This window comes from Callorhinus ursinus, unplaced genomic scaffold (genome assembly GCF_003265705.2).
Source record: "Callorhinus ursinus isolate GAN/ISIS: 27379988/994484 unplaced genomic scaffold, GSC_fseal_2.0 scaffold12, whole genome shotgun sequence".
Taxonomy (NCBI): Eukaryota; Metazoa; Chordata; class Mammalia; order Carnivora; family Otariidae; genus Callorhinus; species Callorhinus ursinus.
Genome location: NW_027397074.1, coordinates 4,597,955 through 4,607,678, shown reverse-complemented (window position 1 = coordinate 4,607,678; position 9,724 = coordinate 4,597,955). Strand labels below are relative to the sequence as shown.

The 9,724-nt window shown below is 40.7% G+C and overlaps 1 non-coding gene across 1 annotated transcript; it reads right to left on the bottom strand.

Annotated features, from left to right (window-relative positions):
- Window positions 1-1,221: 1,221 nt before the first annotated feature.
- Window positions 1,222-1,294, bottom strand: TRNAN-AUU (transfer RNA asparagine (anticodon AUU)). Its single transcript has one exon. It is a non-coding gene; the product is annotated as a tRNA-Asn (tRNA).
- Between the last annotated feature and the right edge of the window lie 8,430 nt (window positions 1,295-9,724).

Sequence of the window (9,724 nt, the reverse complement as noted above, 5' to 3'; positions counted from 1 at the left end):
TAACTTTAAATTTGACAAAGTCAAATTACTCTCCAATCCACAGCCCAACAAGGTATGAGAATGTCTGTTTCCCTACACCTTCCTCAACACCAGAAATTATAAATCTTTTGGATTTTTCCAATTTGATGCACAAAAATGAATTTTGAAATTTAGTGTTTTACATTGTATTACCTTGATTGTTAATAAAGTTATCTTCTAATTTTATTGGCTGTTTACTTTTGTGATTTGGCTATGCATTTTCTTTACTTGTTTTTATTGGCTTTTAGTCTTGTTCAAGTTGATTTTTTAAATTTTTATGGGAGGATATAGTCAATAGACAATAAATTGTACATATTTAAAGTGATTTAAATGTAAAATTTGAGAAATTTTGGCATAGTATATACTTCAAAACCATCACCACAATTAAATAATGAATATTTCACCCCAAAAAGTTTCTTCATATTTCTTTTTTTTTAAGATTTCATTTATCTATTTGACAGAGAGAGAGAGAGAGAGCACAAGCAGGGGAAGATGTGGGCAGAGGGAGAGGGAGAAGCAGGCTCCCTGCAGAGCGGGGATCCTGACGTGGATCTTGATCCCAGGACCCCAAGATCACAACTGGAGCCAAAGCGATGCCCAACTGACTGAGTCACACAGGCATTCCTTGTATTTCTTTATCATTCCATCCTTCTGCACTTCCACCCCACTCCAGCCCCAGGCAAACATTGATCTGCTTTCTGTCACTATAGATTAGTTTGCAATCTCTAGAATTTTATATAAATGGGATCATGCAGTATGTAGTCTCTTTTCTGCCTGGCTTTTTTTTTTTTTTTCATTCAGCATAATTGTTTGAGATTCATCCACGTTGGTGCTCATAAGAGCTCTTTCTGTATTTTAAATCTGAATTCTTTGTTATATATAATGAAAAGATGTTCTTAGAGTTCTGTCTATATTTTATTGTGGATTATTGTGTTTTATAATATGATTCTATGTTTGGATTCACAATTAACAGGCCTCCCCCATTCCAAAATTATAAAAACACTCAAGAATTTCCTATTACTTGTTTTTTGGAATTACATTAAATTTATAGATTAACTTGGGAGAGAATTGATACCCTTAAAATATTGACTCTTATTATCCAGGAACATATATTTCTTCATTTTTCCATATCTTTCTTTGTGTCTTTCAGTAAAGTTTTATAATTTTTATTTTTTTAAGGTTTATTTATTTTGGTAATCTCCATACCCAACGTGGGGCTTGAACTCACAACCCCGAGATCAATAGTCGCATGCTCTTCCGACTGAGCCAGCCAGGTGCCCCTATAGTTTTTAAATATAAACTTGTCCTTTCCTTTTGACCTTACTCACAAGAATTACTATTAGGGGTTAGTTATTGTGAATAATATTTTTCCTTATATTTCTCTTACCAGTTTTCTAACCAGATTAAAATGTACATTCTGATTGTTGCTCTGGATCTTATAGGTTTATGTAATTTTGTGTCAATTCAATACAGTCCTCACTTCGCACAGTTCCAAAATGCACAAATTTCAGTTACCATGATTTAGTTATATAACACCAGTCCCCCCAACAACACGATTCAAATCTCAGTTACCAGGGTATATTTGGCTATGAGTAATTGCATATAGAACGCAGTCTGCAAATCAGGACAGAAATAACAGACGAGCATCATGATCAGGGACCAATCACATCACTTCTTTCAAACTCTGTCCCTGATTGGTCACCGTGCATTAGTGATTAAGTTCAAACACAGAAGGCAAAGCTTATAGTTTTGCTGCCTCCTTATCTCCCGATGAGAAGCTCATATGACATTTTACAAAAATGAATACTCAAAAGAGGGAATTGGTCACGAAAGGTAAAAGTGCAGCAAAGAAATGAAAAGTAATAGCGTTGGAAGAGAAATTTGAATGTGAATTATAGAAGTTATAGCTGACTGTGGGTAAGTTACCAACGAGGCCATTCAAGAAATTCTAGACATACAGCCAGAGGAACTTTGTGAAGGTGAACTTATTGACATAAATAAGGATAGTGGTTGTAATGAAAAGAATGAAAAGGAAGTGAGCCCAACAAAAATCTTCACCTTGAAGGAACGCTCAGAATTATTTCACAACATTGAAAACACAAAGGATGAAAGTCAAAAACGCTTGCACCGGTAATAAACAGTATAAAAATGTAATTTAGAAATTATTTGCCAAACAACAATCGCAATAAAATAAGCTTTTAGCAGGAAATCTAAAAAAAAAAAAACAAAAAACAAGACTTTTAAGAAAACATGAGCTTAACACTCTAAAACTATATACCTGTATGAAAACTTGGAGCTACTTGATCCCACCTGCGCTCACACAGGTGCAACATGGGAAAATCCTTACGGTCACTTGCAGGGTCACTCACCCCCCACTTACCCTGTGGGGAAGCAGGACGCTGAGGAGACCTTAAATGAAGCTGGATGTCTGTCCAATCAGGAAGCCCTCTATAGATATTGCTCCTCTTTTGCGGTACCTCCCAGCCAGACACGTGTGGCCTGTTCAAGATGTGGAATGATACCTGAAGAGTCTACTGGTGGCTTCTTCCTAAAGAACGTCCTATGACATCTTGGGAAACCCTTTCTCGTGCCTAGGAAGCCCTTCCTAGCCCCTGATACACAATTACTGAGGTTCATCCTTCCCATTTTGTTGTTCTCAAAGACATAACACTACCTGAGTGGCGTCCGTTGTGGACTATTGCTGCACTTAGGGAAGCCTTGTTCAGGGCACTTGATGCGTACTTCTACTGCTATTTGCTGTCAGCCCAGCAGCAAGGAGCACCCATCTACTAAGTGCTTAAAGCCTTCCCATTCTCACACTTAGTCCCTGCTCCCACATCCTCGCCCAAGCCAGAGTCTTACCTAGGAGAGGTCACAAATGGGTCAAGGGCCTTAGGTACAAACAAATGTAATTTAACTATTTGTTTTGCGCTTCGCAAAGTCACACTTAGGCTCTGGAATGCCAGACCTCTGTTCTTGCCTTACTGGGTCATCCCAAAGTGTTCTGAGAAGAGATTCTTCCGCAACGAAAAGAGAGAATAAAATAGAGGGCTAAGAAAGAATGTGAAGAAATGAAAAAGCATAAAATATAAAAATAAATAATATAAATCAAACTGTAGGTATCAGGAGTGAGATGGCAATATATCTAAAAGAGCAGCTAAGGGGTGCCTGGTTGGCTCAGTCGGTGGAGCGTGTGACTCTTGAGTTTGGGGTTGTGGGTTTGAGCCCCACATTGGGTGTAAAAATTACTTAAAAAAATAAAATCCTTTTAAAAAAAAGAAGCCAAGAGGTTAGGAAAGACGTTGGAAAATTAATGACGGCAAATGTGAATCCATACACTCAGGCGTGCAAAATCATTATCTCATGTTATTTTTTTCAGTCTGACTTAATATGACTTTTGTCCACATTTCCATGACCAGGTTGACAGAAAGTTTCATCTCAATTATGTTGGAAACGTCTGCTCCCACCCAATCCTATGAATGACTCCAGGGAATTTACAAAAGATTGTGGGTGGCACCTCCCATCTTCAGTCCCCCCTGATGACCACTCATATTCCCATTGTCTTTGCAAGACCTTTGCAGAGCTCTTCTACTTCTTTGGGCATGTGAAACTTGGTCAAATGCTAGATGACTGTCTAAGCTCAGGCTGCTATATAACAAAATATCATAGACTGAGTAGCTTTAAGAACAAACTTTTTTTTTTTTTTCTCACAGTTCTGGAGGCTGGGAAGTCCAAGATCAAGCTTGGAGGATTTGGATCCAATGAGGAGCCTCCTCCTTGCTTGCAGAGGGCTACCTTCTGGCTATGTCCTCACACTGCAGAGAGAGAGAGCACTCTGGTTTCTCTTCTTTTAAGGACACTAATCTCACAATGGGGCTTCACCCTCATGATGTCATTTAAACCTAATTTTCTCCCAAAGTCTCTACCTCCAAATAACATCACTTTGGGGGTTAGGGTTTCAACATATGAATTTGCAGGGGGGACACAAATGTTCAGTCTGTAACAGTGACTATGCAGCCAACCTCCCACTAAATTCTCCCACCTTTCCCGATGCAGCCTCAGGTCCTCACTCCCTCTGGAAACTGCTGACTTCCAAATTTATGCAAGTACTAGAAAAATCCACTTTCTCTTCTGCCACTCCTCAAAATCATTTACTTCTGTCTATTTCTTCCTAATAGAATTCCCTCCAGGATTTCAGTCTTTTGGGACCAGGTGCCAGAGAAGGAGGTTGCCTACCTGAGGCAAAGGAACATAGAGGACCTGGCTACCTTCTTGGACGTGGGGGATTGGACAAAAAGCTGAAGAAAAAGAAAAAAAGCAAAAATTAATATCTCAACAAATTGTCCTTTCCCATTAAAGTTGAAGAAATCTTGTATAATCTCCTCCAGGCTCAGCACGTTGATGAGGCAGTAAATGGATCACACAGGAATGGGGGCTTGTACTTAGACTCAGGAAAGAGCAGTTATGAGGGACAATGTCTGATCAAAGACCCCTGATTCACAGTGCTAGCAATGCAACAACCCCAGCAGGTGATTGGCCAGTTCTGGGTAAATAACCAAGCACTGCAATCGGCGCCCAATCCATGATTAGCTATTGTCTATAATACATGTCCCAAATCTAGAAAGTTCTGAAAGATAAAAGCTTCCTGGTAATCATTTGGAAGCAATATCTGGCCTTGTCTGTCTTGAAACAGTTTATAGGCTTTATTTGCCTTGTTTCTTGTGAGTAGTCATATATTTTGCTGGAGAGAGATTCATGTGTTTGATGAAAGGGTGTAATCTCAGATTTGCTGGGTTTTTAAATAATATACGTCCCACATACCATATTTTCTTCTTAAAATTGAAAAAATCTGAATTCCAAAAGATTAAACTATAAGAGTTTCAGAAAAATGATTGTGGAACTTGTGTGCTTGGATCTTACTGGCTCATGTGCAAAATTGTTCCAGATAGACTCCTCAAGTCACTCATTTCCGACCACAAGGAAATATAACATCAGAACAGATGTCTTGGGTAATCCTTCTTAAGACTGATGAACCTGAAGGCCTGGTTTCTCCTGAGGGCAGACTGAGAGTAATGCATGAGGAGAGGTAGCTTGTGGCCAGGGCTCTCTGGCTGTCTGTGTGGTGTGTAAGTTTATGGGCCAAAGAAGCAATACACCCAGGATAGCAGTAACTCCCTCCCTGTGGTTGGGCTTTATTCAAACATTAGGAATGAAAGAGGAAGCTGGGGCTATGTTCTATGGCCTTGAGATGGAGGTCAAGGGTAGGCGGAGAGGGGGGTGGGCAGTCACTGTTACCCAGCATGAAGCTTATTAGCAGAAAGAGATCTTTTGGAAAACATAAATCCAGGTCTTACAACTTACCAAGGGGTTTTGCCAGGTAGAGACCACAAGCTTATTAGATCTCAGCTTTCTCTGAAAAAGATGAGATTGGACAAAAGAAAGCAGTAAAGGAAATGAAATGGCAGGCATTTCAATAGGAAATGGGTTGTTTCTTTACATGAGAAGACGAGAGGTAATACACAAAGAGGAAATTCTCTAAGAGGTAAAAATGCAGACAAGAGCCCAAGAAAATCAAAAGGAGAGGTACTGACCCATGGATTGCCTCAGAGCTATTTCACAGTGTGAAAAGACATCTGGGGGTTATTATCACAGTTTGAGGAAGCATCCATAATGTGAAGACTTAATTGTATAAGAAAGCATAAACATGAGCTGGTTCAAATGCTTTGATGAACAAAAGAGGTGTAAATAAGTAAACAAACATGTATCATTTAAGGTCATCTACCACAACATACATGAAACATACTTATTTGGGGGATATTTAGTGTGTTTCTTTTTTTTTTAAGATTTTATTTATTTGTCAGAGAGAGAGAGAGCCCACAAGCAGGGGAAGTGGCAGGCAGAGGGAAAAGCAAGCTTCCTGCTCAGCCAGGAGCCCGTTGCAGGACTTGATCCCAGGACTCTGGGATCATGACCTGAGCCAAATGCAGATGCCACCCAGGCATCCCTCTTATATTGTACCATTACTGTGAGCTTTAAAAAACTCACCGCGGGATTTGACTGGGTTAGAATCTTTCATTGGCGTTTGAGACTTGGCAATCTATCTTTCCTGTAGAGATCCTTGTCAACCAGAAACACTAGAGTAATGTTTGCTCCATAATGCACATTCTCATGAAGAGGTTCAGGAGGGGGTGAAATACTCACAGGTTGATTTCCTTAACAGGTCAGGTACGATGGAAGCAAGGGTCCCAATCTCTTGTGGCAGGGTGGTCTTCTACCCCTCTGTGTCACCAGGGGTCCACTGGCACGAGCTTTAGGAAGGGCCACTGACCTACTTTCAGGAACTGCTGTTTCTCATCTGACATTACCTCCAGCGTTCTTGCTAATTGTCTTTACTCTCAGCTTCTGTTTTCTCACTTTTTTGGGACTACCTCCTGAGATTACCTTCTGTTCACCCTTGGTTTGTGTTTTACTTCCTGGCTTTGGAACGTCATCCATCTTGCTGAATCCATCTTGCTGGCTTGCCTGGCTCTCATCCAGCCTCATCTCTGGCTAGATTCAGTGTACCCTGTTCACTCAGCCCTCTTCCTGAGAGATGCTGTATTATTTTTTTCTCTGATTAGCCTCCTCCTTCTAAGTCACACTCTTAACCAGGCCTCTCCTTGATTATTTACACATTCAGAGACCGGAGACGCCTGATAGGTCTTTTAAATTCTGCATAATACCTATCTATATTTCTGGACACTATTAATTGCTCATTAAATATTTGTTGAACATCAATCAAACTTGTTCTCAAACTACTCACGATCAGTTGTGGTCATGAAAACACTTTGGTGAGTCAGGGCTAGGGTTTGGTGGTGTTCTGTTTTGTTCTTTAATGAAGTAGAATGTGATAGAATGAAAAAATATCAGAGTACATTGCAAAACAGAGTATTGTTCTGTAAAATTTGTGTTTCACAAAGGTTAGGAACCCTAGGATCAGTTCTTTTTCATCCCTGTAGGTCATGGTTAAAAAATGCAGAGTGGGTTAGATGAACTAGACATTTGTTGTTTTTGTCTGTCCCTGGAGGACTCCATCCCCTCAGTAGCATGACTGGCTGAGGGAGATGCAAGTGGCACAAACCAGTCCAATCAGAGTGCTCCTTGAGATTTTTTTTTCCCCCTAGAGCTATAAGAAAAAACTCTTTCTTTCTACTGGAGTTGTCAAATTGTTAGACTATGATTTTAAGGCTACCTGTGGACATGCTGGAGAGACTTGGACAGAGAGAGAGAGGCTACCCCCGGTCGCAGTGTCACTCCCAGACTTTCCCATTATATGAGCCAGTGCACTTCCTTAGTTTAAATTGCAATTTTGGGGGCGCCTGGGTGGCTCAGTCGGTTAAGTGTCTGCTTTTGCCTCAGGTCATGACCCCAGGGTCCTAGGATCAAGCCCTGCATTGGGCTCCCTGCTCAGCGGGGAGTCTGCTTCTCCCTCTCCCTCTGCCCACCCCCACTTGTGTTCTCACACGTTCTGCTCTCTGTCTCAAATAAGTAAATTAAAAATGTTTCAAAAGAAAAATAAAAAATAAATTGGAGGTTTGCCTTTTGCAACCATAAGAATCACAGCTAATGTGAAAAAACAGGGCACAAGGATGGGGGAAAGCTGGATTTAGGCCCTAATAGTGTCACGCCCCGGATATAGGACTCTTGGAGAGGATCAAAAGCTGTACAGGTCTCAGTTTTCTCTTCTTCCAAGAAAAGAGAAGCTTTAGAAAATGCAGATGTCGGAGCTCCAAGCCAGGTTTCGGTTTTCTGAATCAAAATCTATAGGAGTGTGGCTGAGACAGGCGTTCGTCACTGTAAAATGACCTCACATGATTCTGATGCACAGCTGATGTGGGTAAGTTTACATCGTCGCTAAGGTACTTTCTACTCTAATCCTCAGCGCTCTGTAATTCTTTCGACATGCACAGTCTAATCAAATTTCCAGCAGTTGACACAGTGACGAAGGCAGACTCAGGATTCACACTATTTTTGTTGACTAGCCTGAAGTAAATGATGTCATGCGAATGCTAATAATGACTAATAAAGATGTGCTATCAGCCTTATAGAGAAGTAACACCCACCAATGCATCAATCACATTTTCTCAGTGCAGACACCCACGGTATGGTCTGCTATCATAATACACTCTCTCTTTTCTTCCCCCCCTAAAAAGTAGAGGCTTCAGGGGAGGAGTATGGAAATAAAAAAATAATAAGTGCAAGAAAGTCAGATGATTAAATTTGCTTTGTGTCATTACAAATATTTCTAGTGCCAGAAGCAACACATTTCCATTCTTTCCTGTGTCAGAGCACATGTGTAAATTGGAGTTGTTAGCCAAGTGATAATACATTGACCTCAGTGATCTTTCTTGAATAATTGTTTCTTGTCCGAAGATTTCATTCTGTATAGAAAAAGCATATTTCTTTCATTAATGAAAAAACCCACAGAGATAAGTCTCATTACCCCTACAGATTTGTGTCTATTTTCCTCTTTAGTATGCTTCGAGATAATTCATTAGTCTGTTCATTGTTTTTCACAGGAACACTAACAAGACCAGCAGACTTGAAATTCTTTGTCTGGGAGACTAATGTCTTGGTAAATTTTCATTATGTTCCTCTCATTCCCACTCTTCAGTGGAAAATGCAGTGAGTTACAGGCTTGCTGCAGAGATGTGCACGAGGCCCCCAAGTGCATGTGTTCAATTCGGTATTCTGGGGACTCCAGGGTAGTGGTCACAGAGGGGAGAAATAGCGTAGCCTCTTCTTGAATCAAGCCCTCCTGGGATGCAGGAGGAGATGGGGACCACCAAGCAGGCAGAATGGAGGAGGAAAGATAGGAGACAATTTTGCACCGGGGGAAATAACTATTTTTGAAATGTTAGAGTAGCCTGTCAGCCTTGACAATTTTTTTTTTCCAGATTCAGAGGAAACCAGGGTGAGTAATTATAGGCAGTGACTGTCATTGTCAAGATAGTTCTGTAATTAGAGAAACACAAAATATGTCTCATTTAGAAGCACCTCAAATAGAGGCCTGGGGACAGCCATCAGTTAGAAAAGGTTAATAAAGTCAGAACACTCAGGCACTGGTGCCGAGGCTGAAGGCTGCAACAATGTCCTGACAGGAGAGGACATTCTGCCCTCCTTAAATCGGGGAGTTTGCTTTCAGGCAAATCTGGATGGAGCAGTCTTCGTTCCTGGAAGAGGAAATGGCTCCTGGAATCTGCAGTAAAATGGAAGGAAGGGCGCAGAGGCAAAGCCCACTCAATGTCTATGCGTTTTAACTCGTTAAAATTCTATTTCCTTTCTTAAGTTCATAGAATAAAAAATACTTTGGGAGCAGGAGCAAGCCTCTTTCCTTAGACTCATGATACTGTGGCAATCCACTTCTGCACGTGTGTACATCCAACTAGACGATTTCAGGGAGGTAGCTCCTGACCTAAGCAGTCAGTGTTTTAATAAACATGAAGTCAAAATCTTAACTATCTCATGGTCTGGAAAAACAAGGCACTTTCACCGTGAAAGTATGTAAGAAGAAAATGTGTATGAATTAGGGTTGAGGAGAAATCATTTTCATTGTTTACTTCATAAGCAGGAGAAGCAGCTGGGTGCAGTTACCTTGGGCCATCGGCTCCAGATTTAGTAGCACCCGAATAGATCTCCTAAATTCTAGTAAAGGCACACGGTTGGA